The sequence below is a fragment of the Phyllobates terribilis genome, unplaced genomic scaffold (assembly GCF_046119375.1).
Source record: "Phyllobates terribilis strain yellow unplaced genomic scaffold, ASM4611937v1 Scaffold_580__1_contigs__length_1029797, whole genome shotgun sequence".
Classification (NCBI taxonomy): domain Eukaryota; kingdom Metazoa; phylum Chordata; class Amphibia; order Anura; family Dendrobatidae; genus Phyllobates; species Phyllobates terribilis.
In genome coordinates this window covers 640,348-646,738 of record NW_027363340.1, presented here as the reverse complement: position 1 = coordinate 646,738, position 6,391 = coordinate 640,348, and the positions used below count along the sequence as shown (strand labels likewise).

At 42.7% G+C, this 6,391-nt stretch overlaps 1 long non-coding RNA gene across 1 annotated transcript; it reads right to left on the bottom strand.

The window, feature by feature from the left end:
• Positions 1-3,971: 3,971 nt before the first annotated feature.
• Positions 3,972-6,100, bottom strand: LOC141233365 (uncharacterized). Its single transcript, XR_012299473.1, has 3 exons — positions 6,034-6,100; positions 5,650-5,742; positions 3,972-4,053 (listed from the first exon to the last, which is right to left on the bottom strand). It is a non-coding gene; the product is annotated as an uncharacterized lncRNA (long non-coding RNA).
• Positions 6,101-6,391: the final 291 nt, after the last annotated feature.

Here is a 6,391-nt window from a genome sequence, read left to right as displayed (position 1 = left end):
ATGTGGTTTTGAGGAATTAAGGGGTGCAATTTTTAGAATAGTATCCCTTTTGGATATTTTGTGTCATATATGCCCCCCAAAGTCAATTCAAATGTGATGTGGTCCCTAAAAAAAATATTTAGTAAATTTTGTTGTAAAAATGAGAAATCACTGGTCAAATCTTGACCCTTATAACTTCCTAACAGAAAAAACGATGTTTCAAAAATGACGCAGATGTATAGTAAGCATGTGGGAAATGTTATTTATTAACTATTTTGTGCGACATGACACTCTGATTTAAGGGCGTAAGAACTAAAAGGTTGAAAATTGTGAAATTTTAAAAATTTTCGCCAAATTTCCGATATTTTCACAAATAAATGAAAGTCATATTGAAAAATTGTTACCACTATTATGAAGTACAATATGTCATGAAAAAAACAGTCTCAAAATCAGTGGGATCCGTTGAAGCGTTAAAGAGTTATTACCACATAAATTGACATTGGTCAAACTTCAAAAATTTGGGCAGGTCATTAAGGTCAAAATTGGCTTGGTCACTAAGGAGTTAAGGAAGATTTGGCGGTATGAAACATGTTGTTGTTTTGCTTTAATAATAATAATCTTTATTCATATAGCGCCAACATATTCCTCAGCGCTTTACAATTCAGGTTCATATACAACAGTCATAAGTAACATAGCTAAAGATAATACAATAATTAAAGCAAAACTAATGAGGACCCTGCTGGTAAGAGCTTACAATCTATAATGAGGTGGGGGGACACAAAGTACAGGGGCTTATTTACAATGATGGTCCGCCATCTTGAGGGGATGAGGGAGAGATAAAGGCTGCAGGAGCTGTCACCAGCCAGGATTTGTAGGGGTTTTGGGTGCGGTGGAGTGACTTATGTTTGGAGAAATAATGAATGGGCTATAAATATATAAAAGGACTTTGATTAAGGAGCGTGATAGGCCGCCCTAAACAGATGTGGTTTTAGGGAGCACCTATCTTCGAGGAGTTAAGACTAAATGAACAGGTCACCAGCCAATATCTGTACATATGTACAGATATTAAGTGCTACTGAGTGCTGGGGGCAAAACTTAGATTAGTGACATGACTTGATAGTCTTGCTAAAAATTATCTGTTTTTAGTGCACACTTAAATCCATAGACAGTAGGAATGAACCTGATGCACTCCTGAGAGCTGGTGCAGCACAGAAAAAGTCATGGACGTGAGAGTGGGAGGTCCTGATTATGGAGGATATTAGTCTTTGCTCATTGGAGTGGAGATATGGTAGTAGACGGACATATGGGAGGAGTTGTAGAACAGTGCAGCACTGTGGAGAGCTTTGTGGGAGAGTGCAATGACTGGTACTGTGGAGGCGCCGGTGTAGCTGCTGGACAGAAATATGAGCCTGGCTGCTGCATTCAGAATAATGACAAATGCATTTAGTGTTAAGAAGCACAATTAGTGAGTTACAATTAGTTGTGAACTCAAGATGAAAAAAAATCAGAGCAACAGTAACAGCTTTTATTTTTATTTTTTTATTATTAATAATAGGATAGAAGGTTAAGACATGAACAAAACCATGAATATTATTAATAGATGAAATCATAGTCATGAACACAGCTGGGGTCAGATACCAGGTGATCAGTAAAAGCCAAGTCAGGCGAGTAGTATGAATACCGCGGAGCCTGATGATAGAGGCAAAACATATCCGGGTAAAGATGTTCCAGTGAGAAGGCCACAGGAAGCTGGTGAAGGTCCTTCTATACAGGTTCAGCAGTGATGGAGGATCTGCTGCATTTCTGGGCGCTAGATGCGGAGGTTTTCAGTCTTTTAAATGATGCTGGGGGAACAGTGACAACATGCACATATCCGAGCAGCCCTGGACAATCCACGCCGGCAGGATGATAAGATTCGGCGGAGGAGGGAAGCTATGAGAAGAGAAATCAATATAATGTAAGTACTGGGACTCCGAATTACATGATACCACTGCGTGGACACTGCGGCCAAACGGCAGAGGAATTTTATCATACAGAGGTCAGGGATCATTGTCAGCCATCATACATGCGACAATCCCATCACTGACAGATGACATCTGCTCCACATGAATTATTCTCACTGACATCACACAACATAGAGCTGATTCTCACACTTACCTCGTCTCCTTCCTCTCTTTTCTTCATTTTCTGAGTTTTGTTCCTGTGTACTCAGATTTTTTTCAGATTTCCTTTCTTTCTGAGCTGGAAATTCTGATCAGAAAGTAAAAAAAAAACCTCAGTAACAATATATTCTTATAGGATCTGCTTTGTATTTATAATGTAAGTAAAGGAGCTGATTCTCACACTTACCTCGTCTCTTTTGCCTCTTTTCTTTATTTTCTGAGTTTTGTTGCTCTATAAGCAAATACAGCGAAGATTTTCTTTTCTCGAGAGCTGGAATTTCTGATCAGAAAGTAGAAAAAAAAACAGTAACAATATATTCTTATAAGATCTGCTTTGTGTCTATAATGTAAGTAAAGGGACGACTTATTACTTGATGCTACTGTGCGGTCACTGTGGCTGAACGGCAGAGGAATCTTATTCATAAAGAGGTCAGGGATCATTGTCAGCCATCATAGATGTGACGGTCCGTACTGGACACCTAGTGTCTCCCGGAAGTCTGTGTTACTGTTCAGGTTCAGCAGTCCGAACAAAGCTTGTTGAAAGGATGCAGCACAGCCATTCAATAAACTTTTCTGGTGTGGGCACTTCAGGCCCCATCACAGCCATGCCAAGTATTGGTATGCCTGTGATTGGCCGGCGCAGTATAAAGGGGACCCCACGTCATTTTTGGGGGTGCTCCCCCCTTTAATAATCAGTGAAGGCTATGCAGACAGCCGTGAGCTGATATTAATAACCTGGGAAGCTTCATGGACATTGGCCTCTTCCCAGAATAATAACACCAGACCCGAGCTGTCTGCTTTCCCTCATCTGGGCATTTTTTTATTTTATTTTTTTAATTATTATCTAAATACATGTAAAGTAAGCTACACACACACACTGCACTAAATTATATATCTCACTGACAAATTTCTAACTATGCACAGGCACCGGCTGGTGAATACCGTATTTTTCGGACTATAAGACGCACCTAGGTTTTAGAAGAGCAAAATAGAAAAAAAATGTAAGCAAAAAATGTTGTCATGCTGCCCTGTTAAGGGGGAGGGGGTCTGCTGCTGACACTGTGTAATGTACCCCACTTCCGTTAATATACCCCATCCTGGTATATATGGCCCCCTCCTTCCTGTTATATGTGGCCCTCATCCCCATCATGATATGCAATGGCACCCCAATCCACCATCCTGGTATGCATGGCACCCCAATCCCCCATCCTGGTATGCATGGCTCCCTCATCCCTCTTCCTGGTATGTATGGCACCCTTCATCCTGTTATGTATGGCACCCCCGCACACCCATCCTGGTATGTATGGCACCTTCATCCCTCTTCCTGGTATGTATGGTACCTTCATTCCTCTTCCTGGTATGTATACTATGTATGGCACTATTCATCCCTGTATGTATGGCCCCCCTCATCCTTCATCCCTGTATGTATGGACCCCCTCATCCCGGTATGTATGGCCCCCTTCATCCCTGTATGTATGGCCCCCCTCATGCCACATCCCTGTATGTATGGCCCCCCTCATGCCTCATCCCTGTATGTATAGCCCCCCTCATCCTTGTATGCATCGCCCCCCTCATCCTTATATGCATGGCCCCCTTCATCCCTGTATGTATGGCCCCCTCATCCTGGTATGCTTGGCACCCCCTGATCCCTGTCACGCTGCTCATAAAAAAAAATAAACAATCAAACTCACCTCCTCTCTCCTCCAGCGCTGTGTTCCCCGAACATCCACGGGTCTGCCCATCCCTAATAACAACTGCTCCACATGAATTATTCTCACTGAATGACATCACACAACATGGAGCTGACTCTCTCGCTTATCTCGTCTCTTTTCCCTCTTTTCTTCATTTTCTGAGATTTCTTGCTCTATACTCAGATATATTGAAGATTTTCTTTCCACGTCAGCTGGAATTTCTAATCAGAAAGTAAAAAAAAGCCCTCATTAACAATATATTCTTATAGGATCTGCTTTGTGTCTATAATGTAAGTAAAGGGACGACTTATTACTTGATACTACTGTGTGGTCACTGTGGCTGAACGGCAGAGGAATCTTATTCATAAAGAGGTCAGGGATCATTGTCAGCCATCACATATGTGACAGTCCATACTGGACATCTAGTGTCTCCCGGAAGTCTGTGTTACTGTTTGGGTTCAGCAGTCCGAACAAAGCTTGTTGAAAGGATGCAGAACAGCCAATCAACAAACTTTTCTGGAGTGGGCACTTCAGGCCCCATCACAGCCATGCCAAGTATTGGTATGCCTGTGATTGGCCGGCGCAGTATAAAGGGGACCCCACATCACTTTTGGGGGTGCACCCCCTTTTAATAATCAGTAAAGGCTATGCAGACAGCCGTGAGCTGATATTAATAGCCTGGGAAGCTTCATGGACATTGGCCTCTTCCCAGAATAATAACACCAGTCCCGAGCTGTCTGCTTTCCCTCATCTGGGCATTTTTTTATTTTATTTTTTTAATTATTATCTAAATACATGTACAGTAAGCTACACACACACACTGCACTAAATTATATATCTCACTGACAAATTTCTAACTATGCACAGGCACCGGCTGGTGAATACCATATTTTTCAGACTATAAGACGCACCTAGGTTTTAGAGGAGCAAAATAGAAAAAAAATTTAAGCAAAAAATGTTGTCATGATGCCCTGTTAAGCTGGAGGGGGTCTGCTGCTGACACTGTTATAGGGGTAATGTACCCCACTTCCGTTAATATCCCCCATCCTGGTATATATGGCCCCCTCCTTCCTGTTATATGTGGCCCTCATCTCCATCCTGATATGCAATGGCACCCCAATCCACCATCCTGGTATGCATGGCACCCCAATCCCCCATCCTGGTATGCATGGCCCCCTCATCCCTCTTCCTGGTATGTATGGCACTCTTCATCCTGTTATGTATGGCGCCCCCGCACACCAATCCTGGTATGTATGGCACCTTCATCCCTCTTCCTGGTATGTATGGTACCTTCATTCCTCTTCCTGGTATGTATGGCACTCTTCATCCCTGTATGTATGCCCCCCTCATCCTTGTATGCATCGCCCCCCTCATCACTTATATGCATGGCCCCCTTCATCCCTGTATGTATGGCCCCCTCATCCTGGTATGCTTGGCACCCCCTGATCTCTGTCACGCTGCTCATAAAAAAAATAAACAATCATACTCACCTCCTCTCTCCTCCAGCGCTGTGTTCCCCTCTGTGCTGGAATATTCACTGCATGCGTGGGGAGCAGTGACCACTCATTTTCCCTAATAGTTTGCACGTGGTAGCCGCAACGCAGCTCCTGCTGCGCTCAGCTGTCTGTGTGCCCGCTATTAAAGTCCCATGAATATTCACCACATCCCGTTCGGGTTCGGGATCACGTTAGGGTAACATTCTTGAGCCTGATGGACCCGAACATCCACGGGTCTGCCCATCCCTAACAACAACTGCTCCACATGAATTATTCTCACTGAATGACATCACACAACATGGAGCTGACTCTCACACTTACCTCGTCTCTTTTCCCCCTTTTCTTCATTTTCTGAGATTTCTTGCTCTATACTCAGATATATTGAAGATTTTCTTTCCACGTCAGCTGGAATTTCTAATCAGAAAGTAGAAAAAAGCCCTCATTAACAATATATTCTTATAGGATCTGCTTTGTATCTTTCCTGCATATAGTAGAATTGTTCTACTCCTGTCCCCTATACATCTGGTAATCTGGAAAAACTTTACAAAATTAGGCAAATGGAGATACAGTATGGGCCTATGGGCAACATAATTGGGATCCATGAAACATGTATAACATAGAAGACCACTAACAAAAATACCATATGAAAATATTTGAGCCTTGACATCAACATTCTCATTTTTTGTGCTGTAGACATGTACATACCTGACAATGGGGACGAGGGTGGCAAGCTGGTAATAGCATCATCTCTAATAGACACAGGAAAAGATTCTTTCTGCCTGTTTGGAAGAAGATAAACGTGTAAATTACAAGTAAATTCGGTATAGAAGGGGTTGTCTCACTAGATTAACATCAACAATAAGGCCTATTAGGATATATAAGAGTTATGGTAGGGAAGGTTTCCTACTCAAAACTACCTTCTATAAAGCAGAGCGAAAAACCACTACCAAGAATGGCTGGCATGTAGTACTACATCTCTCCTACAGTGTGGGCAGCACTAAAAGTGCATGACTGGCTGCAATTATGGGCTGTCACCACCAGAGGTTTCTGAAGCCAAAAGCAC